Genomic DNA, 26,145 nt, shown 5'->3' with positions numbered 1-26,145 from the left:
CAAAGCAAATTGCTTTCTTTCCACCTCAGTTGTCTGTCTGTAAAATGGGAATAACAGTAACTAATCTCATCATGTTGTGAGAAAGAGTAAGAGGTGAAGATCTTATCACCCCATCCATAAGGACAGAACATACATCTAAAAACAGGATACTACTGTAGACCTCTAGATTTGGCAGCATACCAGTTGGAGGAACCTATTTTGGCTTTTGGCTTTTTTCATTTGCTTCGGCGCAATGTAAAAACTATGTTTGACACTGATGTGATTTAAGTATGGCTCTCTTCTAGTAAATGTATACTTTTAAATAAATATCTCTAAGTACCCTACATCATGTAATGTCTGGGCCTGGCTATTTAAAGTCAGTAATGGCAGCACACCAACAGAGGATGCACTTGTGGTTTGGGTTACATTTAAATCCTTTTGTTTCTTACATCATTGATACTATATGGCCCAGTACACACTTACTGTGCAACGGCCAGGCAGCTGATTGCAACTTCTCACCTAGTGGGGGAGATGATTTGTGAACCTGTACACCCATACAGGCATAAGCAGTGCAGCAAGGGTGGGAGTCCTCTCCCAGACTTGAAGGAAAGGCATTCTTCACATATTCACACAGATACTTCAAAGCAAAGAAAAGACACACACACACACACACACGCGTCTCCAGTGGAGTAGCAAGGCTGGAGGCAGCCTGGGGGCAAACCCCAAACTGTAGGGCCACCTTTGCTCAGCTCCCCTGTTCTTGCCACCTGTCACCCCTTCGTTCGCCACTTATTATTTATTTATTTGTTTGTTTGATTGATTTTTAGACCACCCTGTGTATGGATTACACATAGGATTACAAAATAGCTCAGGGCGGTTCACAAACATCAAAGACCCTTTAAAACCATTTAAGAGCACTGGAAGGCCAGGCCGAACATCGGGTAGGTCTTTAGGGCTCTCCTAAATTCCAATAAAGAATTCAAATTACGGATGTCTGCAGGGAGCGCATTCCACAGTCCAGGAGCGGCTACAGAGAAGGCCCGCCTCTGGGTCGCCACCAAATGAGCTGGTGGCAACTGGAGCCGGACTTCCTCAGATGATCTTAGCGTGTGGTGGGGATCAGACCGAAGAAGGCGCTGTCTAAGGTAGCCTGGTCCTAAGCCGTTCAGGGCTTTAAAGGTAATAACCAGCACTTTGTATTTTGCTCAGAAACGTATTGGCAGCCAGTGCAGCTGTTTCAAAACAGGCATAATATGGTCTCTCCGGGTTGCCCTGGAGACCAGCCTTGCTGCCACATTTTGAACTAACTGAAGTTTCCGAACTACGTACAAAGGCAGCCCCACGTAGAGCTCATTACAGTAGTCAAGCCTGGAGGTTACCAGCTGGTGCACCACTGTTCTGAGGCCATTCTCCACTTGCCACCTACCTGCCCACCACCCACCTTCTGCCTGCCCCAACTACTTAAAGGAGCCCCCTATTCTCACTGAGATCTGGACAGCACCATTTTTAAGTTTGAGCAAGTGCAGCCAGCTGGTGGCGTGGTAGTGATGGTAAGAGGTCTTTGAAGATGGGGACAAGCACCTAGAGGGGCCAGGGAGGCAGCAAGCATGGCCACTGGGCTGCCATGGCCCAGGTGCACTGCACACCCTCACTCTCACTGTCTGTCTGTCAATTCTCCATGGGCTCACTTCCATTTATGTTTAGGATGAGAGCATTAATCAAGCCATTATGTTTCTTTCAGAGATCCAAGGAATGGGACAAAGTTCATTCCCCAGACATGCACTTTGCGCCTTCTGTGCTTGCGAACAGCCTGTTTCCTCCCACCCCGGCCCAGCCTTTCCCCATATTGTTCACTAGGAACCAAAGACTTACCATAGGAGTAGGACCAGTGGTGAGGCTTGCTCATTCATTCATTCATTCATTTATTAAATTTATACCCCACCCAAACTTACGTCTCTGGGCGGCTAACAATTAAAACACATATAAAAGTTAAAACAGTTCAACATATAACACATATAAAAGTTAAAACAATACAATAATTTTAAAACCATAAAATTAACAAACAGTATTTTTTAATTAAAAACCTGAGAAGGCTTGGGTAAAAAAAATGGGTTTTCAAATGTTTTTTAAAAATAGCCAGAGATGGGGAGGATCGTAACTCAGCAGGGAACACATTCCATAATCTCGGGGCAGCAGCCGAGAAGGCCCGTCTCTCTGTGACCACCAAATGAGTTGGCGGTAACTGGAGACGGACCTTCTCAGATGACCTCAATGGGCGGTGGAGTTGGTAGCGAAGAAGATGCTCTCTTAAATACCCAGGACCTAAGCCATTTAGGGCTTTATAAGTTATAACTAGCACTTTGTGTTTTGTCAGGAAACCTATTGGCATCCAGTATAACTCCATCAGCAAAGGTCTCTCCAGAGACCAACCTGGCTGCCGCATTATGAACCAACTGAAGTTTCCAGACTATGTACAAAGGCAGCCCCACGTAGAGCGCATTACAGAAGTCCAGCCTGGAGGTTACCAACAAATGTGCCACTGTTTTGAGGTCATTGATCTCGAGAAATGGACACAGCTGACATATCAGCCGAAGCTGATAGAAAGCACCCCTGGCATTTTATGCCTGAGAAATCTAGTCTCACATATGATTAAATGGCCAGGAGTGAAAAATCCACCTAGGAACAGGGAGGCTCCTCACTGCTGAGTAAGCTGCATCCTGAAGGAAACACAACTCAGTGGAGGGCTTTACCCCAGCACCCCCCACCCACAATGTACTGCTGTTACTCTACCACAGGCATTTTTAATAAACAAGTGTGGGCCTGCAACAAAATGTTGCTCTATATCATTTTGTCATTTATGTCAGATGTACATGTCTCGCATCTGCTATATACTGTATGACAAACGTACATGTGTCACTCAAAGCTGTGGCTGGGAATGGTGAAAAATACAAAAGTTAGCAACAGACAGGAGTCTTTACTTGGGTCTTATTTCATGTGCTCCCCCCACCCCACCCCATTTTCTGGGTTTGGGGAAGGGCACAGTTATTCAGTCTAACTTCCTTTTCATGAAGCCCTAAAGCTTCAAGAGTTAATGTTAAGAAGCAGGGCTCTTTACTAACTGCTAAGGGAAACATCTATATCGAGAAGCAGAGATATAGGAAGATGCTGAAAGGCATCATCTCATACTGTGCGGGAGGAGGCAATGGTAAACCCCTCCTGTATTCTACCAAAGACAGTCATAGGGCTCTGTGGTTGCCAGTTGTCGACACCAACTCGAGAGCACACTTTACCTTTTACAGAATAGGCTTAGGCACATTTCTATTTTTAAGTGTTGTTTGTGGTTATCTGGACCTCCAGAGTGTCCCCATAATGCTGGGGAGCACTGTTCCCTCTAAGGCATGTGCACATGTGTGTGGTCACAAGTTTTCTGATGTCTGCTCAGTTAATTTTAGATCCCGCTCAAGCTGAATTAGGAAGGCCCCACTCTGAATGCATGTGCACACACAGTGCCTTGATACTGCTGCCCAGAACAAAACTCCTTCTGCAAAAAGATGGAAAAAAATTAGAGAGAACACTGCTGTCAAGAATTGTAAAGTTGTAAAGAAATTCCCTCAGAACTTCCCCACGCCTTCTAGCACTTGAGAGGGCAATTCTTCATAACAGCAGATTAACTGTGTCAAACTCTTTCCCCTTCAGAAACAGACCAGGGTTACCTGACTGGTGAGGGAGTCACAAAGTTTCAGCATTTTACTCTGTGAAGACTATTAGACAGCTTTCCCCTCAGAAGCAGAAGAGGTTGTTCAAGCTGAGAAATGTCCCACTCTTTTTGCTGAAGCCCTCTTTCCCTCCCTGTTCTCAGCACTACCCACCTGGGTGCTTTCCAGATCACATGCTGTTCAGCAGTAAAATGCTTCGGCTTGGCAGGATCATTTTAAGAATGTAAATTGCTTGTGCTGTTGGGAATTCTCTCTGGTAAGAGAATCCCTTTTTCATTATAGCAGAGTGCACAGAGGCACAACACAGCGGAATTTACTTAGGCATGCGTGTATGCTGAGAGTAAAGTAACTTGGAGCCAGTTCATAGTTTCTAAACGATATATATGGCATTTATTAGAGAACTCCATTCTGGATAAGAAAGTGAGGAGTTAGGATCTCTAATCTATCTATCTAGCTGGATGCAGATGGATTCTGCATCTCTGCACACATGGTGCAGGGAGAGGAGCTTGCTTGCATGTTGCAAGCTAGTAGGAACAGGAAGAGAAGAGAGAGAGGAAATAGGAAGTGTCCCTAAGATTAGCAATCTACATTCCAAAGGGATAGTGTCAGAGCAGTAGAGAAGGGATAACCAGTGTCTTGACCCTCTAGCCCTCTGACTCACTAGTCTGTCCTCCACTGTCTTTGAGACAAGAGGCAGCGCAAAGTCCTTAACTTCCAACATGTGCAACCCTCCTACAATGGGAAGATACAGCTGGTTTTTTACGACACACATACAATGTTGAAGTACTAAAACACAAGGATAAAATATGAAAGAAGGCATCGGAAATGTGAATGACACCTTGCTGACAGCACAGAGACTGCGATGTCGAAACACAGGCAGTGCAGAAGCACACTTAATGGACATGTAGTGACACTGTCGTAGGGTGTAATCTGGAAAGCGCCCTGTTTGTTTTAAGTTATTTCTATTTTATTTATTTTTACATTTATATCTCATTCTTTCTCCAGGAAGACCACAGCAGTGTATATGGTTATGCTTCTCCTCATCATGAGAGGAACAACTCTGTCAAGTAGGTTAGGCTGATATATGGTGATTGGCCCAGAGTCACCCAGGGTATTTCATGGCTGAATGGGGATCTGAAACAGTGGCGTAACGGGGGGAAACAGCGCCCAGGGCAAGCTCTGCCCCTGAAATTGCGCCTGCGCAGTTGGGAAGCGACGCCAGGCCAGACAGCAGGCCTCGGCGTCACTCTGCTGCACTCGGCAATCTGCCGCCACCGCCGCACTCAGCGATCCGCCACCGCCGTGCGATCCAGGGGGGGTCGGGGGGGCATGCCACTTTTTGGCGCCCCCCCCACGTGACCCACCAGAGTGGTGCCCAGGGCACGTGCCCTGGCTGCCCCCCTATCGTTACGCCCCGGATCTGAACTGAGGTCTTTCCAGTCCTAGTCTCAAGAATTCTGTCCCATTGACTAACATGGGCAGTTTTGGAAGTTTTTGCCCTCCTTTTTCCCTCGTCAGATTTTTTTTCTTTCATTCAAAATATTTATACCCCTCTCCAGTACACTAGCGCTCAAGGTGGCTCACAACATTAATAAAATAGATACACTAAAATAAAAGATTAATAAAGTTAAACAAGTTAAAAGACCAGGCTAAAATCACATCTAAAATCACATTTTTTAAAGAGTTTCAAATTAAAAGTTATTAATAAAAAGCTAAAAACTGAGTACTATAAAAACTAAAAACCTACCATATATAAGCAGCAGATAAAATATTTAAAAGCCCCTTTAAAAATGGAGGGAGCGAGCATGGTGAAGCTCTTCAGGGAGGATGTTCCAAAGCTGAGGGGCCACAAACAAAAAGGCCCTGTCTCTAGTCCCCGCGAACTGGATCTCTGTTAGTGGTGGGACCATGAGCATGGCCTGAGATGCTGAGTGGAGGGCCCTGGCAGGTTCATATAGGCGAATGCTGTCCTGCCAGGTTCATTTTTCTGAAACCAACATATCTGCAGGTCACCCTGCGTCTGCTGGTACCTCCCACTTGCCTGCAGGTGCTCCACTTCTCCACCCATAAAGATCATAACATCGCAGTTCTTTCAGAAATAGTACATAGCTAATACTTTGAATCAATTGCTCTTAAAATAAAAGAATAGCAGACTAACTTGAGAGGCCACACCATCATCTTTATTATGGTCACTGGCCAGAAAAGAAAGGCCACCTTGAAGAGGAATTTTTAATTTATCTGGCCTTTATCTGAAGATAGATTGTTTTCACTCCAATATTTTAAAGAACAAACTGGTCTAGTAAAAAGAACCAGTTCCCCTATGCAGTGTTGCTTCTCAACAAGGCAATGAACATGGGCCAGAATCCACTGAAGAGTTAAGTGTGCTCAAGCCTATTGAAATCAATGAGCAGCATCCAGATTAAGCTACTTAATATTACTACTCAGAGCAGAAGTTAGTCTATAGAACTACTTAATTTCAGTGGGATTACTCATGAGTAATTAAGTCCGGCTGCTGCCCAATATCTGATTTGGATTATGGCCACAGCATTATTCACTGGAAATTGGACCCCAAGTGGTACCTAGAAGCAGCAGCATTGCAAGCAGTCAGAAGTTTTCAGAATTCAGCTGCCTTTAAAAAAAACGAACAGGCTCATGGAATATATTATCAGTAGCATTCTGTGCCTCTTGTTTATTCATGAAAAGGTCAAAGATATACCTTGCATAGCTACCATATATGGCCAGAGGGCCATTAGTTTGGGTGGGTGTTTTGTGGGTTTTTTTGGAGGTTCCCCCCCCCTACATCAAAGCCCTAAAACATGCATCCTCATTGAGTTCGTTGACATTGATACACAGGGTGGTCTGTAAATACTTGAAAGCTTTGGTTATTGTATAAAATTACAAGGAAGCTCTCTTGCATCACTTGCATTGAGTAGTGAGTTTCTTTATTTAAAATAAAGCCAACACTTTCTGAAAACAGATAACAGTATTCTGCAGACTCAAAAGGAATTCTTAACATTTGGTCTAACTCTACACAAAGTGGTCTGAACTTCATGAAGCATCCATATTGTCTCTCAAAAGCAATCTAGGGCATTAAAAAATAAATAAAATAGCCTACTTTCATGAGCCAGAGGAGTGCTGCACAAAAATGAGAATTGGCAGGAAAGAGGGTGGGGAAGGGCAGAGCCCGGCATGAATTACTTATGCCCCATCCTGTGAGCTTTTTGGAATGCAAGACAGTGCCCGGGGTCAGCACAAACCCACACAGCTGATATTAAAAGCTGAAATATTTATTAAAATGAATTTTGAAAACAAAGCGGCAACTGACCAAGGGCTGTGTCTGATGTCACAGTGTTTAGGTGAGTGGTGGCCAACTTCTTTGGCAAGAGTGCCACCAGTTCAAGTTCAGATAGTGCTCCTCTAGGTTGCACTACAGTCAAGGGTGGCCCATGGGATTGTGGTGCCTGAGGCAAGGTGCAAAATGCTGCCTCGCCCCCTACCCTGGTGGGGATGGCCCACTTTTGAAACCAACCCTTGCAAACCTTGAAATGAGGGCAAGGATGATTGCTAGTGGGCTTTTCTTCTCTCTTCATGCTTCTTGCAAGCTGGGCAAGGAGTGTGAGGGAAGGTAGGTACTCCTTGCAAAATCTGCAAGTTTCAGATTGGACCCAAAGGACTGCTCTGATGGGAATGGTGGGGGCCAGGGGGCATCTTGATGCCCTGCTGGTGTCTCAGCAATCTGCTGCCTGAGGCAAACTGCCTTACCTTGCCTCATGAAAGCATTCTCCTGACTACAGTATGCTATGCATGCAGCCTCTGAGCCTTAGGGTGGTTTGACTCTAGTCTGCTAAACTGGGAAGCAGGTGGCAGTGTTAAAGAGGCAAGCGGGAGTGCAGACCAGTGTTCCCTGTAACAGGGATTCCCAGATGTTGTTGGTTACAACTTCCATAATCCCAATCTGCAATGGCCTTTGATTGGGCATTATGGGAGTTGTAGTCAACATAACAAGATCTGGGAATCTCTGTTACAGGGAACACTGGTGCAGACCTGATTCTGCTATGGGCAGGTCACTGGCCTTCCAGCTCCTATCCACGTGCGATACAACCTCCTGCTGCTGATGCCACTTATGGCACCCGTGTCACAGACTGGCCTTCTGTGTTTTAGCTTTTGACACCATTACCTGATTCACTGAGGCAATGTGAACATTCCGTGTTGAGTTGGTCTGAACAAACTCACAGATCTTAGATTGGAACACATTGGTCCCTCTAGCTCAGTATGGTCTATACAGCAGGGCCAAACAACTGTGATGCAAGAGCTGCTTTTGGAGTACTGCTCCCACCATTCCCAGGCACTGTGGCCAGTAGTCAGGATGACGGGAGTTGTAGTTCATCTTCAGGAGAGCCAAAGTTGTGCAGTCCTGATCTACACTGACTGGCAGCAGCTACCGTAGGCATCTTTCTTAACCCTACCTGGACATGCCAGGGGCTGAACCTAGGACTGACTCCATGCAATGCATATGGTCTGCCACTGAGCTGTGACTGAGAAGCTGTACCTTTTCTGATTTCAGACACACATACAGGTGAAACTCGGAAAATTAGAATATCGTGCAAAAGTCCATTAATTTCAGTAATGCAAATTAAAAGGTGAAACTGATATATGAGACAGATGCATTACATGCAAAGCGAGATAAGTCAAGCTTTAATTTGTTATAATTGTGATGATCATGGCGTACAGCTCATGAAAACCCCAAATCCACAATCTCAGAAAATTAGAATATTACATGGAACCAAGAAGACAAGGATTGAAGAATAGAACAATATCGGACCTCTGAAAACTATAAGCATGCATATGTATTCAGTACTTGGTTTGGGCCCCTTTTGCAGCAATTACTGCCTCAATGCGGCGTGGCATGGATGCTATCAGCCTGTGGCACTGATGAGGTATTATGGAAGACCAGGATGCTTCATTAGCGGCCTTCAGCAATTCTGCCTTGTTTGGTCTCATGTCTCTCATCCTTCTCTTGGCAATGCCCCATAGATTCTCTATGGGGTCAGGTCAGGCGAGTTTGCTGGCCAATCAAGCACAGTACACTGTATACTTTTCAGAGGTCCGATATTGTTCTATTCTTCAATCCTTGTCTTATTGGTTCCATGTAATATTCTAATTTTCTGAGATTGTGGATTTGGGGTTATCATGAGCTATACGCCATGATCATCACAATTATAACAAATTAAGACTTGACTTATCTCGCTTTGCATGTAATGCGTCCGTCTCATATATCAGTTTCACCTTTTAATTTGCATTACTGAAATTAATGGACTTTTGCACGATATTCTAATTTTCTGAGTTTCACCTGTACATCCCAGATCACAACATGTACTCAACTTAGACCTGAAAATTACCGACTCAAGTGTTACACCCCTCCTACAAAAGCACCGACAAAATCTCTGTATCAAATCTTTAATACAGAGCTGCTCAACTCCAGCTCTCTTGCAGATGTTGGCCTATAATTCCCCTAATCCCTGGATATTGGCCACTGTGGCTGGGGATTATGGGAGTTGTCGTCCAAAAACATCTGGGGGGCCTAAATTGAGCAGGTCTGTACCTAATATGATATCTTAACCAGTCATCCGTACACTGTAATTTATGTTCCAGAAATGTGTGTTTTGATCATTTATACAATTTAATGGTATTGCAGTAATTTCAGTTTTGTAGTCAGCAATAGACCGGCAAGCATAAATTTAAATTCATAGCAATGTTGCAAAAAACATAAATGATTATAATGAAATATTAGAATTTTAAAACAAAAATATATTCTCAAAGAAATGTTATTAAACAAAACAATTCAGGGAGCAATTCATTCATTCAGATTCAGATGGTAACTGCCTTCAACTATTTTCAAGTAGCCTGCAGTTTCCCACAAGAAAGAGGTGTGTGTAATTTTGGGAAGGGAGAACTATCTATTTCTCATTATTTTAATAAATTTCATTTATTTAAAAATGACACCAATTTCTTCTTGGGATAAGATTATAATTGCATTTCAAAGTAGTTCTCTTGAAACATTCTAGAACAGCTTATGTTCTTAAAAACTCAGTTCTTTACTTTACATGTTTTAACACCATTAAACCTGTGTTTGAAGTTACTAGGATTTGTTAAAAATTTGATAATGCCTAAGCAGATAAGAGATTATATGCTTTATGTATATATTTGAAGGATTTATTTCAGCTCGGGTACAGTGCATTAATTGGCCACCTACAGTGAGCGATGTTTAATATTTTGAACTTTTTTCCATGCTAGTATCTAGGCAGAAGACCTCGTCAAGTATTCTTTTAACTAAATTTGTTAACTTTCTGGAAAACATTTAAACACTAGTGTGTTACTTGTGTGTCATATTACATTAATCTCACTTCTAAAGACAGGTTGTATACATACGTAATAAATAGCCCTTCAGGGGATCACATAGAGATTAACTGAGAGAAATTTATACAACGTAATATAGAATATCTCAGTAGACATTGAGGGAAAATTGTCTCAGCAGAACTGGTTATCACTACTTTGGATCATGATTGTGATATGGTCGAGTGGAAAGCTGTAATCATTCCAAGTTGTCCAAAACTATTTTTGCAACTTCTAGATAACTGGTGTTTCATATTGTGATGTGCATAATAATTGCATGTTGCGTTTATATAATCATGATGGAATAGACATCATTGAAGACCTGAGTTCAGCAGAACCTCTACAAGAAATGAGAATTACTTAGCAATGAAATTTGTCTAATTTGGACAGCTTTTATTAGAACAAATAACTTTAATCAAGTAATGGTGTTTTCAAAGTGGACAGAATTATGTTTTAAGAAAGCTACATTTTAATTAGGTTTGAGGATGAATTTGTGCCCCCTTTCCTTCTTTAAAATCTCATAACCATTTCATTTTAAAAGTATCACATTTTTGTATTTTAAACATGCAGAATGCTTCAGGTTTTACTTATGCCATACTGTTAGACAAAAGACCATTGTTTAAAATGAGGTATCCGTCAAAGAAAAGGCATGATGTATATCCGCTTCTCAATGGGATATATAGAATGTGGAGAAGATGTGAGCCTCAGTACCTGAATCATAAGATGTATTCGCCCTTTTAAACCTTCTAGACTGTGTATAGTCAGCATGTGAAGAGGGTATGGGATTGTCCCTGATCTCCTGAAATATGCATTTACCAAAGTAAATTTTCTGGACTGAGGTTGCATGCAGCCAGTGGAGTCTAATTTGGTTTGGTTCTGGGGAACCCAGCATCAGGTCTCACATCTACAATAGGCTGTATGGTGAATCAGTCTGGTAGGCCTTGGGAAACATGTTGTCCAGCACCATTGGTCAGAGGCCAATGGGCTTGTGGACAGGTTCCAGAGCAGGCTGGATAAAGGGTCCCTCCAGGCGCCAGAGTATAAAATGTCACATGCAGACAGCCAGATAGGACTTCTATAAGACGTCCTCTCATTCAGAGGAGGCAGGGAACTTATTTAGGAGAAGAACAAAAAAAGATAGAAGAAAGCAGAAAAGGTGGAGGTGCTCTCTTTGAGCAAGGAAAGGAGGCTGAACCTATCAGGAACATTACCTGTAATACCCTGTAACATCTTTACCACAGTTTGTAAATGGTTTGCCCCTAAATTAATAACCAAAACAGTTTCTTAGATAGATAAAGGATATAGATATAGATATAGAGCCAACATTCTCACTACCTGTGCAGTCAAGCACCTGAAAATATGTCCCTGAAGGTTGTGGAGCCCTCAAGGACATATTTTTGGGTGGCACAAGGCTCTTCTGGGGAGAGAGATATTAGCTCTGTGGAGCTAAGAAAGTAGTCCACTGTAAGGCTGCATGGTTAGTGGGGATGTCAGCCTACTACCTTTGGTTTTAACTTTACTTCTGGTTTTAACTTTACTTTTGGTTTTAACTTTACCTCTTGCTGGTTCATCCCATCCTAACACTTATCCCACCTATTGGGGAAAGGGGTTTTTTAATACGTTTTTATTGTTCTAGATTAAGGAAACTTGGTGGCAGTAAGGACACATATGGAGGTAGTATTTGTGGGTCCCGTATAGTGTATTCTCCAAATGTGAGGTTAGTGGTAGCAGAACCATCACATTTGGTGAAATCTACCACAGGCTCATTGTCTGACCTCAGGCATGTCGCTACCTTTCAGCCTAAGCTCCTGATTGGTGAAACAGAAATAATAGTATTTTGACTGCAAATGGATAAACAAGGTATATAGAGGACTGCCTCCTCCTGTTTTGTCCTGCCCATCCTTTGCTTTAGCATGGAAGGTCTTTTGATTGGTCACTTGCAACACTGACCAAAATGCCAGTGCCATTGAGAACAAGAGCAAGTTGCTTCTCTGAGGCATGCCCAGAATGTGAAACTCCATTTGTAGAGAGATTCATCTTGCCCCATACTGGATGGTCTTCTAGTGCTGCTGAAGGGGTTTTTTTTGTTTTGTTTTGTTTATTTAGGCAAGCAATTTGGCATATCTTCTGCCTGATTTGGTGTGCTCTCTCTTAGTATTATAGCTGGCTCTGCTGTTGTTCTACTGTAATTGATTGGATCTCAACTAGTATTTTTGTTCACAAGAGGGGTGGGGGCAATTTTTGCTGATCCCCACTTCCTTTGCAACTTCTTGTGCCTCCTAAAAATGTGTTCCTGGGGGTCCTCCAGACTTCAGGGGCATATTTTCAGGGGTCACATGGGGCTGCAGAGGGAAAGAATAAGTGAAAATGCCCCCTCCCCCATTGCATGAAAGAATTCATTGAGGCACTTGTTGGATCCAACTCATTGTTTTGATATGGTTTTTAAATGAATATGTGATGTATTATGTAGTTTTTAAAATATGAATTAGGAACATAGGAACATAGGAAGCTGCCATATACTGAGTCAGACCACAGGTCCATCTAGCTCAGTATTGTCTACACAGACTGGCAGTGGCTTCTCAAAGGTTGCAGACAGGAATCTCTCTCAGCCCCATCTTGGAGATGCCAGGGTTGGAACTTGCTCTTCCCAGAGCAGCTCCATCCCCATGTTGCAGTGCTCACACATGTTGCAGTGCTCACACATCAAGTTCCCCATTCATATGCAACCAGGGCAGACCCTGCTTAGATAAGGGGACAAGTCATGCTTACTACAACAAGATCATTGATCCTGTATATTGTAAGCCACCTTAAACATTCCCTGATGGCCATTTTACTTTGATTAACCACGGAAAGGCAGGTGTGCATTCACATATTGTCCAACTTGAAGCTGGAAGTCCCTGAGAGCTATCGGGAAGCACTCCATACACAATTCAGTCTTTTCATTGCTCATTGGAGCTTAGCCCGATCTATGTCCGGGGTTAAAAAAAATCAACTTTTTGCATAGGTCTTTTCGATAAATTCGAAATATCCATAACTCCCCTCTTAATCCTGCAGTAAAGCCTGCTGTCTGGGAAAGCTCCAAGTATGGAAAGGCAGGAATAAAAATAAATAAGCATTGCAAAGCACTTTGCAAACAGAAAGCCCTATAGAAATGACAAATAAACAGTAATGCCACATTTGCATGAGTACTTTCAAAAGCAGTATTGACAGTGGAGCTGAGTTGAGAAAGAGTAGTTCATCCATACTAAAATATGAGTACTATTTTAAATTTGTGGATTAAACCCTCTTATTCCTATCACTTAGATGTTTAACTGGCACTTGAGCATATATCATATATGAGCTCCTCACTCACCTCACAATATGGAGCAGGGGACTAGTTTATTACTTCTTCCTGCACTGGTACAGAATTAGGTACAATTTCCTTTCTCTTTATACCCCTTCTTTCTGGCTTTCTCATCCAAGTAAAGGATTATGGGATTGCTATTAATGAATGATACAGCGGGAAATGACTTGCCTAGCAAGCATGAGGTTGCCGGTTCAAATCCCTGCTGGTATGTTTCCCAGACTATGGGAAACACCTATAGCGGGCAGTAGCGATATGGGAAAATGCTGAAAGGCATCATCTCATAAAGTAAAGGTAAAGTGTGCCATCAAGTCGATTTCGACTCCTGGTGCCCACAGAGCCCTGTGGTTTTCTTTGGTAGAATACAGGAGGGGTTTACCACTGCCTCCTCTCACGCAGTATGAGATGATGCCTTTCAGCATTTCCCTATATCGCTGCTGCCCAGTTTAGTACCAGCTAGGATTTGAACCGGCAACTTCCTGCTTGTTAGTCGAGCATTTCCCATACTGCACGGGAGATGGCAATGGTAACCCGCTCCTGTATTCTACCAAAGAAAAGCCACAGGGCTCTGTGGTTTGCCAGGAGTCGACACCGATGGCACACCATTAATGCATTGCTTTTTTCAGAAGGGTAACACAGAAGCAAATAAAAGAACACAACACACTGGACACACTCTACAGAGACAGCTAATAGACGCAGGGGGCTTGCCTCTAGTTGCACAACAGAAATGTAGCTCATGCAATAGGGCTTTCCTTCTCCCAGTTGCAGCCGCCAACACCTCTGCAAAGCTGCTCCTGAAGGTCAAGTGACTCTCCCCAGAATGGAATGGGAGGCTGCAGTGAGAGGGGGGAATCAGTGTAAATTGTGTGGGAGCACCTTGTTCAAATGGATTCTGTCCAGCAAGGATGGCATGAACTGAGACAAGAGGGCATGCATGTCTCAGAGGCTCAATGAAAAGATGTCATTAACACTGCAATCTGACAGTGCAGTAATTTCAGTTTTGTAGTCAGCAATAGACCATAAATTTATATCCACTGCAATGTTATAAAAAATTTAAATGATTATAATTAAATATTAGAATTTTAAAACAAATATATATCCTCAAAGAAATGTCATTAAATGAAACAGTTCTGGAAGCCGAACATTCATTCAGATGCAGCTAGTATTTGACTGCTTTGAACTATTTTCAAGGGCAGTTAGTGCACTTAACCTTCAGTTTACCACAAGAAAAATAAAAATATATTTTTACATTTATATCTCATTCTTCCTCCAAGGAGCCTAGAGTGGTGTGCATGATTATGTTTAGCCTCACAACAACCTTGTAAGGTAGGTTTGGCTGAGAGATAAGTGACTGGCCCAGATATGAGAGGGCGGAGGGGCAAGGGTCCATTTCACTTTTTATCCCAGGGCCCATCCAACCTTGCTATACCTCTGTTAGGTAGACTGCACCAATTTTTTGAAAGACTGAAGAGAGCTAGTCTTTCAAATGAATGTGCACAGATCAGGTGTAGTGATCATCTGTGATCATCTCACTCCTTCTCGGCACATTCATGCATGTTGTCTGAAAAGAGCTATTATTAAATTATGTCAGGAAGTTGTTATCACTCCTCTACTTAGATTTATAGAGGAGGGGGAATGCATAGCCTTTAGACAGAAACATATGTTTCAGAAAAATGCAAGTGTTCAGTTTCCAGCCTTTCTTATATGAAACTCTTACCATGGTGAAAATTATAAACACTAACATATATGTGTGCATCTATCCAGCCAAAATAAGCTATTGTTGAAAAATAATTTATTTCTCAGAGCATTAAGAGTTGAAGTAAATACAGTATTCATTACTCAATCTTATTAATTATTATTATTTAAAATATCATTTAAACCAATGCCGTAGAGTTCTAGAACCGTATCCTTGCCTTAATTTTTTTTTCTTTAAAAAGCAGTATTTCACATTTCCATGCTTTGTTACATGCCATATAGGTCTCAATCCACAGTTTATTTTTCAGATGCAGTTCCATACACCAAACCATGTGCTGTGATGAAAACTCTACTTCCAGAAGTGGGTGTGTGCATGCTTGATGCTCTTGCATTAAAAATACCTTTGCTAACAAATGCTTAGGACTGTTACTTCTAACACTGGAGCAAGGAACAGTGGTGCAGCAAGAGGAGCAGACTCAAAACACTGACAGACTAACATCACTGGGGAAGGGGCAATTTTGACAACCTCCCCCACCCCAGGAAGCCCTCAGGCCACGTGAAAATCTGTCCCCGAGGGTTGCACAACTGTCAGGGACATATTCCAGGCAGCTGAAAGGGCTTTTGAAGGGAGGGGAGGGAAGCAAAAATTGCTTCTGCCTCTCCCTTCGCCCATGTTGGAGTAAGGAGCAAGGATTCAATACAACTAGGTCCTGGAGAGAATCTATCTATGTGGTCGCTAAGAGTCGACACCGACTTGACGGCACTTAATCAATCAATCAGTCAGTCAGGTCTTGCCACTCTGTGGGCACAGAGCTCTTCTTCTGCCCTTATTGTACCGCAGAAGATCTGGGCCACTGTGTTGTTGCCTTGAAATTCCATAAAAATGCAGCAATATACTGTATATCAAATCCATCAACAGTATCTCATACATTGGGGTACATGCTAGCATCACATTTTAACATGACCACAAAACAGTGCTCAGGATGGGGTTAGGCAAATGGAAGCAGGCTTGGTTGCCATTGGCTAGGGTCACTGGGATCACCAGCAAGTTTAGCCTCCACCCCTGTTCTCAAGAGTACTTTTTGACAACTTAGAGGTTGCCATTCACTCTTATAGAGAAAAATAAACCACTACAATTGAAGTGACTTACGCTGAAAGAAAATCTGCCCTTTGCCTTCTGATATTGGGTGGCCAATCGTCTGTGGGCAAGGAGTGTGTATGTGTGTGTGTGGCCTTTTTATGCAGAGCACTGCATTCCTCAGGGGTCCTTACAAGCCTGCCCTCCACACACGTACCCCCACCCTTCAAAATGATGGGCATTTTGTTTGAGGTGGGGAGGAGAGATTTGGACAGACAAAATGGGCAGCTAGATAGATAGATAATGGAATAATCACAGACTATTGCAAGATGGTTCTACAACAGTAGCATTCAAGGGAGCAGCTGCTCTGCAACAATAGGAGTAATGAGGCCCTGACCCTTTGCTAATGTTCTTGAGTCAACATTGTGTAAGTCTTTTATTACCATTATAACACAAACAAAGCAGAAACATCTATATATTGAAATCAGCTGTTCCAATATGCATTATGTGAGCAGGATTTCTGTAAAAACAATCCTAGGTATTTGCTGTTATTTGAGACAGTCCAAATAACAATGAAAGCTGAAGGCTCGTAATGGAGTGTCAATTCAGTATTTGCTTTAAATCAGCTGTTCAGAAAATGTGCTTGATGCAGCCTAGTCCTATATATGTCTACTCAGAATTTGGACCAGCTTGACTTAGGAATTACTTCCCGAGGTGTGCATTGTGTTGCAGGCTTAGTTATCAATTAGTGGCAGAGAATGAAATGATGGATACTTGAACTGGTGGCTAAGTTCCAGCCAACTCACTGGTTTAATTTACAAGAAATTGTAGAGTATTGTTTAGCTGTTTGGAAGGCCAGTGCTGCAAATACGTTTAATGAGAATCAAATAAAAACAGCTCATACTACTGGGCCCAGCTTTGTAGATGTCTGTGAGATATGGCTGATGTATCACCTCAAGTGGCGCAGTGGGGAAATGCTTGATGAACAAAAAGAAGGTTGCCAGTTCGAATCCCCACTGATACTATACCGGGCAGCAGCAATATAGGAATTATAGGAAGATGCTGAAAGGCATCATCTCATAGTATGCGGGAGGAGGCAATGGTAAACCCTTCCTCTATTCTCCCAAAAGAAAACCACAGGGCTCTGTGAGTGCCAGGAGTCGAAATTGACTTGACAGCACACTTTACCTTTACTATACCCTTACACTCTAAACAGGGTCCAGGTGAAATAGTAGTTTGTGATTACAAATGTTAAATCAAATAACTGGCACCTGAGATGAGACTTTAAGGTGATAGTGTTGGAGATCCAGCTCCAGATGGCATCAACCCATTGTACCAGTAAACCCCTTTTCACCAGTAACCACTAGGGGCATAGGGAGCAGAAATAGTCAGTTAGGGTCTCCTCTTTCCTGTTTACCTCTGGCTCTATGACCCCTCAATTGAAAGAATGTACTCAGGAATTTCCTGGGAGTGACTTCCTCCTCCTCCTCCTTCCCAGAACGCTTCTAGCTTTCTCTCTGAGCACCAGGCTTCTATTGATCTCTTCCTGACCACCATGTAGCCAGCCAGCAGTTAGATATAGGTCTGTCCTATCATCAAGTTCTTCTATATAAAGTAGATTAGTCTAACCTTAAGTCAATCTCCATGCTTATCATTTACAAGCTGTTGCTCCTGAGACCCTGTTGACTTCTGCTGTAATGGGAGTGAGTTCCTGAAATACTCTGCTATATAAGTAATTACCCACCCCGCAAAAAAATAGATCCCAATTTATGGCGTTAGTTAGAACTCTGAACACCATTTGCTGTAAGATTAGGTATTCTGTTGTGTCCACTAGGGGTGTGCACTAGGAGTATGTGTCCAGTTTATTTTTACATTTCAGATTCTGGACCAGCTCCAAGCCAGCCTGGAGGGTTTGGCTCAAAGTTGTGCCAAACTAGGCCCAGACCAGCTCAAGGGTGAACCCTTGATCCGGCCCAGTTCGATGGCAAACTGGCTTGACCTCAAGCCGGTTCGCACATCCCTAGTGTCCACATCATAGTATACCACATATACAAACAAAAAGGTGTGATAAAAGGAAAACAGAATGAGATGTATGAAAAAAGTAGTAGTGGGGGAAAGCATGTGCTTCAGATTGCCTTGGATAAAACCCTTCTTTTCTCCTCCACTATGATTACATGTTATCCATCTCCTTAGCTCTCAGCTTTGTTTCTGTATAGTGGCATCTGTTGATCCATAATAGTATCTTTTCTTATTTCCCCTTAATGACTTGTATACAGTCTCACACTCTATTTTACAAAAGCTCAGCTGCATTTTAATATCTCATGTTCCCTTCTCCCAGGTTTATGATACCTAGTATAGCCTACCTAGCTTTATACATTAAGTTCCTTCCATCTCCTCAAATCTCACTTCTTCTGCAAGACTCATTCTGGACCACCTTGGTTTCTTTCATCCTCTTGAATCCTATACCATTTCACTCTCCTCAGTCCTATCCTTGCAATTGCTTTATTTCTGCTCTGACTTCTTTTAACTTTAGCCTGTCCTTCTTGATCAGCCTTCTGGACAGTTCCTTTTGAAATCTGTACATAGCCTTGTTCCTGGCTTTTAAAAATGGTGGTAAACAGTGGTAAGTGTCAGATGGATTTTGCTATTTGAAGACTACATTTAAACAGTAGAAATGATGCAAAAATCAATACAATTTTTTTAGACATAACCTCTTGCTTTAATTAACAAAATAGCAATACACAAAGTAGATATTTTTATTAAAAGGCTATGATGCCACATAAGGTCTCTTTGGCATTTATTTGTTTATTGAAAAATATTTATTTTAAAATAAATAATGTAAATAGCCTACATTTTCCAGTAGGGATGTGTAGAACATTTCAAGCTTGAAATGTTCCAACTTTGGGCCATTTTGAGTGTTTTGAGCTTGAAACAGAACACCCTTCAAATGAAGGGCCTGCTTTGAGTTCAGAATGGAATAATCCCATTTCAAGTTAGAATGTTTTGAGTGCTCTGAGTACCATTTTGGAGGCCTGTTTTTCCCTTGCTGATTGGTTTTGGCACTGGCTTCTGGTTGACTTGCAATCTCCTTGCTTCTTGGTTGGCTTGCTATCATACAAATCAGCTTGATTTTTATGATAACAAGCCAACTAAGAAGCAAGGAGATTGCAAACTAACCGAAAGCCAGTGCCAAAAGCAGTCAGCAAGGGGAAAACAGGCCTCCAAAATGGTGCTCGGAACACTCAAAATGTTCTGAGCTCATTCTGTTGGAACAATCGGTCAACCGGTTGTTCCGACAGAATGTTCTGGCATTTGCATTCCATTCTGAACTTTGAACAGAACACAAATCCCGTGCACATCCCTACCCTCCAGTACACTACTGCTTGTGGCAGCTCACAGCATTAATAAAATAGATACAATATAAAACAAAAAAATATTAATCAAAATTAAACTACTTTAAAGACCAAGCTAAAACCACATTTAAAAGTTACAAATTTCAGTCATTTCAAATTAAAAAGTTACAGGTTAAAGCTAAAAACTAACAAAAAAACCTACCAGGGCATGAAATGTAAGAACAGAACTTGAGCAAAGTTGATCTCTAATGTAGATGAATCAGTCCAAATTTTATTCCACTGCATTATTTATTTGTTTTATTGGAGCAGATATCTCCCGCCCTTCTATATCAATGTACTCTGAGTGGCTTACAGAATCTTAAAACAAGAGCACTATAACACATAATGAAATAGCTACAATAGAATATCAAGAATAGGATATCAAGATAATTTAAAGCAGTAGTCTGATGCTATGTAAAAAAAACCATAGCGTCAGATTAAAAACACATTTTGAGCCCAAATGTTAAAATGCCTCTAGGGATGACATTGTTTTCAGAGCCCAACAAAAGGTGAGTAACAAGGGACCAGGTGTACCTGGGAGGCCATTCTATAATCTGAATGCCACCGCCCAAAAAGTCCTGTTTTACATACCTATCCACACAGGGGTGTAGCAAAGTTGAAAGCAGCCCTGTGGGGTTGAGGATACCCTTTGCCCCCTGACTTTGCAGTCCCTCCATCACCTACATTGCCTCCACCTCCACTGTTGTCTGTCTTCACAGTCCCTGCTGCCACTGCTGCCGGTCTTCGTGGCCATCGTACCCTCCCTTCGCCACAGAGTCAGCAAGCAGCCAAGTCAATACAGTCCGATGATGTCATCAAGCTGTTCCAGCCCACTCGGTGGTCCAGGGCTGCCCCTAAGTCAGGGGAACAGGCTGCTTTAAAGGGACTGCCTGTTCTGGCATCAGGGCAGCTCCGGTGACTTCGGAGAGAGGGGCATGGGAGGCAGCAACTGGTTCAGATTTGATTATGTGATGACATCACTGAGGAAAAACGAAGCTATCACTGTGAGGTTGATACCTATTCAGGAAATTGGGAGCCACCACACCATATATTGGGCAGACTGAATGTGTGCTGGGAGAGAGTGCTTTCATGGGAGAGAAATTTTTAACAAAAAGCACTTTGTGTTTCAGCTCAGGAACTTAGGAAGCTGCCTTAGGAAGTCAGACCATTGGTCCATCTAGCTCAGTATTGTTTACACAGACTGACAGTGGCTTTTCCAAGGTTGCAGGCAGGAACCTTGGAGATGCCAGGGAAGCAACTTAGAACCTTCTACATGCAAGCATGCAGGTGCTTTTCCCAGAGCAGCCCCATCCCCTAAATGGAATATCATACACTACAGTGCTCACATATGTAGTCTCCCAGTCAAATGCAACCAGGGTCGACCCTGCTTAGGAAAGGGGATAATTCATGCTCGCCACCACAAGACCAGCTCTCCTCTTCAGCCCTAGTGTAACTTCATTTCTGTTTCCTAAAGCACATTAAGAATAATTTATTCAATGCATAATAATGTGAACCAGCATAGTGTAGTAGTTAGAGTGCTGGACTAGGACCGGGGAGACTCGAGTTCAAATCCCCATTCAGCCATGATGCTAGCTGGATGACTCTGGGCCAGTCACTTCTCTCTCAGCCTAACATACTTCACAGGGTTGTTGTGAGGAGAAATTCAAGTATGTAGTACATCGCTCTGGGCTCCTTGGAGGAAGAGCAGGATATAAATGTAAAAAATAAAATAAATAAATAAAATAATAAACACGAGTGTGTTGTTCCACATCCCATAGGTGCATGGACTCCCACTCACATCTCTAAGACTAAGAGATGTGTGCATTTTTCGCAACTGAGATCAAAGACTGTGTTCAATTATAATTTATCATTTAACATGCCAGTATTGCAAAGCCTTACAAGGAAATCATTGCCAGGCAGTTAATGGTTCTAAACTTCACAGAATAGATTTTTTAAAGGTTTCACTTGGATAATAATAATATAAAAATAATGTTGAAACCACTACAACATCAAATTACGTGGACACAATCCCTGCTACTTTAATGTAATATATAAATCCAGAGATTTCTCATGCCATCATTTTGTAAATAATTACAGTTCTGCTGAATCTGTTGTATAAAGTTTACATGGAGGTTCACTGCACCCTTGGCTCTTGTTTAGAACATTCGGAACCACCAGAGAAATGTTGACATATCGCTGCACTGTTTTAGTGCACAAGACATCTACTACATGGGAACATAATAAACAGGAGCATAAAGACAGGTTTGTGCAAGTAGTTTGGATTGACCTTTCTGGCAGATGAAATCCATCTTAAAACATGGTGCTGATCTGGACAGACATGTAAACTTATTCTTGTTACCACAACTACTAGTTCTACAAATATACTCATATGCCCCACAAAGTACATCACTCTCAGCAATGTGATTTTAAATAAGTCATAGCTCAGTCACATTATAGCTATACAAGACTCCCAAAATTCTATTACTAAGAAGTACCTGTGTTTATATGACTGCTGCTTTAATGTTAGGCATGATTAATTCACTCTGAGAAGGTGCTAAAGATGCATGGCTGATTGAATGATGATTGACTTACTTATTTTGAGCAGATAATAATCAGTTTAGAAAGTGATATGCTTTTGCCAAAAACTTACTTCCCTAACCAATAAAAGCCTATCATAAAATTCTGAATCTCGGAAAGAGCAAATGTTACAGCTCAGACCTGCAATGAAGAAATTCATCTGAATGATCCTCTAGGAATAGGAGTTTTTAAAGACAATTTTGTCTGAATTAGGATCAGTTCATACAACACTTCTTTCATTCACATAAGTCTTCACAAGTATATTTTAGTGTGCATACACACAGTCTAAGAACACAGATTGATATCCAGAGTCGCTTTCTGATAAGATGAAAGGAAAATGCACTGGCATGAGAGAGAGCTTCCCTAGCTACGTTGTCTCAAGTCCACTGCAGGGTGAGCAAATTTTGATGGTCCACTCTGGCTCCAGGAGTGCCCCTGTGTCATGCAGTTCTCGGGCACATTTTCATGTGACACAGGGGGCACACCTAAAGCCAGAGTGAATAATCAAAATTCACCCCACCCCCCCGCTATATGCCTGAGCAGACAGGCTGTAGAGTGGGGAAGCTCTCAGGATCAGATCTGGTGAATTAGCAGATTCAAACAGAAGTTAGATACCAAATCTTTTAGAATTTTTAGGTCAAATCTAGCACTTTGAATAGTGCCTGTAAATATACTGGAAGCTAATGAAGATCTTTCAAGGCATTGTGGTGGATCCCTATTAATAACCTCGCTGCTGAGATAGATAGATAGATACACACACACACACACACACACACACACAACACATTACTGTCATGCAGTCTAGATGTTAAAAAACAATGGATCATTGTGGCTTAAAAATGGATTGTGCATTCAATCACTCATTTGGAAAAGGCGTATGTATTAAATACTAAAGTAAAGTGTGTTGTCAAGTGGATTTTGACTCCTGCCGCCCACAGAGCCATGTGGTTTTCTTTGGTAGAATACTGGAGGGGTTTACCATTGCCTCCTCCCGTACAGTATGAGATGATGCCTTTCAGAATCTTCCTATATCGCTGCTGCCCAATATAGGTCATGTTTCCCATAACCTGGACCAGCAACCTTCGGCTTGTTAGTCAAGCATTTCCCTGCTGCGCCACTTAAGGTGGCATGTATTAAATACTAGCCACTTCAAATGAAGGCAGAGGGAGCAAAACCCACATAGTACTGACAGTAGTGCTGATGAATAGCTTAGTTGCAACATTTAACCAATAAAATTTTCATTTCTGCTACCCTGAATTGAGATTTTAACATGATTATTGGAAAGTTTGATGTCATTTGGTTTCCAAAGACAGACCAAAAAATGCCATTGGAACATGCAAGTTAATGATTTTTAATATGATTTATTTTGTTTTCAGCAATTTACCACAGGACTGTCTCTTGCAAAGATTATGCACATATCTACCTGAAGTGTTGAGGCACACATGAAACTGAAGTAAGTGGTCTCAGCCTCCTCCCCATTGGATGTTTCTTCACATTACAAAGCCACCTGACAACTTATCCCAGTTCTACCTTATTATTTGCCTTTACTCAGAAGCAGTGACAATCTGGAGGGGTCACGGGGTGTAATTTCACATAGGATATGCTGCAGTGGCAGCACAGAGAGGCTCAGCTGGAAAACTTGCCCAGTGCCAGTCATAGCAGCTTTTCCCTGTCAGGCTGTTAAATTTTATCTATCTATCTATCAAATTTATTGACCACCTGACTTCCTTAGACTCGAGGCAGTTTACATATATTAAAACAACAACAGCGAAGACAAGGGGGGGAAGAAAAAAGTGGGGGAACCCCCCCCCCACACACAAACTAAAAGTCTGGCAAAATAAGTAAGTTATCAGAAGCTTCTTAAAGGACATTTAAGGGGGCATTACGAATCTCAGGAGGCAAGCTGTTCCATAAGGAGGGGGCTGCAACGGAGAAGGTCCTCCCACGAGCGCGGGCCCCACGTACCTCCCCTGGGCCCGGAACTCTGAGAAGACCCACCTTAGATGGCCTCTCAGGGCGGGTCGAAGTTGGATGGGAGAGGCGGTCCTGAAGGTACACAGGCACCAAACCCTGAAGGGTTTTATAGGTGATAACCAGAACTTTGAATTGGACCCGGAAGCGAACTGGCAGCCAACGTAGCAACCTCAACAAAGGTGAAACATGATCATATTTTCTGCTGCCTATAAACATCCAGACAGTGGCATTTGGGGCCAGCTGAAGCTTCCGAGTCATCTTCAAAGGCAACCCCAGGTAGAGCACATTGCAATAGTCCAACCGAGAAGTGACGAGGGCATGAGTTACTAAATGAAATAAAAGATGGTGGGTAGTGTTTAAATGTCTTACATTTTCAATTTAATACTTCCTCCCCACATAATTTTCAAAAAGGCATCTGAACAAACCGTATAGAATCATAGCACAAAACATGGATGTAGTGAGTGTCGGGAGGATTGCTTAAAAATTTTTCTCCTTCAAACTCACTCTCTCTAACTTACAAACTTGGTTCTTTGAAAGACAGGACACATTTTAGTTGCCAGTCAAGCCATTATATAAAGCCTGTATAAAGTTCAGTGCACTTTGAAAAATATTTTTTGCCTTAGTACGTGTTAGAGAAATGCTTAAGAAAGGCTGCTTAGTATAATGAGCAGTGTGTGTATCTTCTCTGTGTGATAACAGTTGCATGCTAATGGCCATGTTTAAAATTCCTACTTCTTATCTCATTTCCTGATTGATGGGAACTTGAACTAACCTCTAGACTTCCAGACCTCACTCTGTTAACTGTCGCTTCATTGGCAGAATGAATCATACAACCTGAAAAAATCCGACACACTTTTGTTTCCTTGTTTGATCCTAAGATGCCATATTATCCGGGCAGATACAAAATTATGTCTGAGTTCGGCCATACCAAGATGCTTGAAGAGCTGTACCATATTGGGGTGGGGGGGGGAGTGGAGGGGAAACTTTATTATATAAAAACCTTCAAGGATATTTTCACTCCCTATTTTGCAACCTATGACAACAAGAGATACAGGCTCTGTTTTAAAGCAAATATTTTAAATACCTTTCCTCTTTCTTCCTTGGGCATACACATATATCCATTTTACCTTAAAAGAGATTAAATGAAAGCAACAGAAATCAAATAATTTCCTGCAGCTTCCCTGTTTTTCTGCATCTCCCCCCCACCCCGCCCCGCATTTGCTTTCCTTTCTTTTCCTTTTCTCTTCTTTTTCTGAAAAGAAATAACAGGCTGGAAGCACTGCCTGTGGCTTGCTGCTAGTCTTGCTTCTTGTGTGGTCCACACAGACTTTATGATTTATTCAGCTAATGGGAAAGGAGCATGACCCCCTGTGGCCACAGAAAGAGAGCTGCATGTGGGTTTAATGCTTTCACCACAAAAATGTCTGCTATGACTAAGCTGTGTGGCTGAAGTCACTGTCTGAATGGTGCTAAAAAGGAACTTAGGCTTTAAGTGTGCACTATTTACTATAGATTGGCTCTTGGGATTAGGCCAAGGGTTTCTTACTCAGTTTCAAAGAATAGCATGGAAGCTGCTAAGAAAATTAGAGCTGAGCAATTTATTTTTACCAGTGTCCCTAGTGAGTTCTCCAGTGAAGCATTTGCCTCATAACCCTATTCCCCACCCTCCAAATCAGTTACCAAAGAGCAGTTCAAAATGTGCCAGCTTGTTTGTGAGCTTAAGGGGGGTTATTCCTTGCATTTCCCCATTTCTTCTTTCTTTCCCTTGTGTGGAAAGCAAGACATTTCTTTCTCCCCACATGTTCGTAAAAGAAAACAAAGCTTCCTGAGGCAAACAGTCACTGATAATGCTGTTGTATATATGATATTATGGGCAGAATTAGCACTTATTCTGTTTGCTGGCACCATATATTTCACCGTAACCTAAAACTAACCCTAAGGTTATAATATTCGAGCTCCACCTCACCCCTTCCATACACAAATAGTGCATTCTATAAA

At 42.1% G+C, this 26,145-nt stretch overlaps 1 long non-coding RNA gene across 1 annotated transcript in view; it reads left to right on the top strand.

Moving 5' to 3' along the window:
- The first annotated feature begins 17,726 nt into the window (after window positions 1-17,726).
- Window positions 17,727-26,145, top strand: part of LOC128327600 (uncharacterized) — a 32,297-nt gene continuing 23,878 nt past the window's right edge. The window contains exons 1-2 of the long non-coding RNA XR_008308700.1: window positions 17,727-18,827; window positions 23,550-23,626. This is a non-coding gene — a long non-coding RNA (uncharacterized LOC128327600). The remainder of the gene's footprint in view (window positions 18,828-23,549; window positions 23,627-26,145) is intronic.

This window comes from Hemicordylus capensis, chromosome 5 (assembly GCF_027244095.1).
Source record: "Hemicordylus capensis ecotype Gifberg chromosome 5, rHemCap1.1.pri, whole genome shotgun sequence".
In the NCBI taxonomy this organism is placed as follows: Eukaryota; Metazoa; Chordata; class Lepidosauria; order Squamata; family Cordylidae; genus Hemicordylus; species Hemicordylus capensis.
This window is presented reverse-complemented; position numbering and strand designations above follow the sequence as displayed.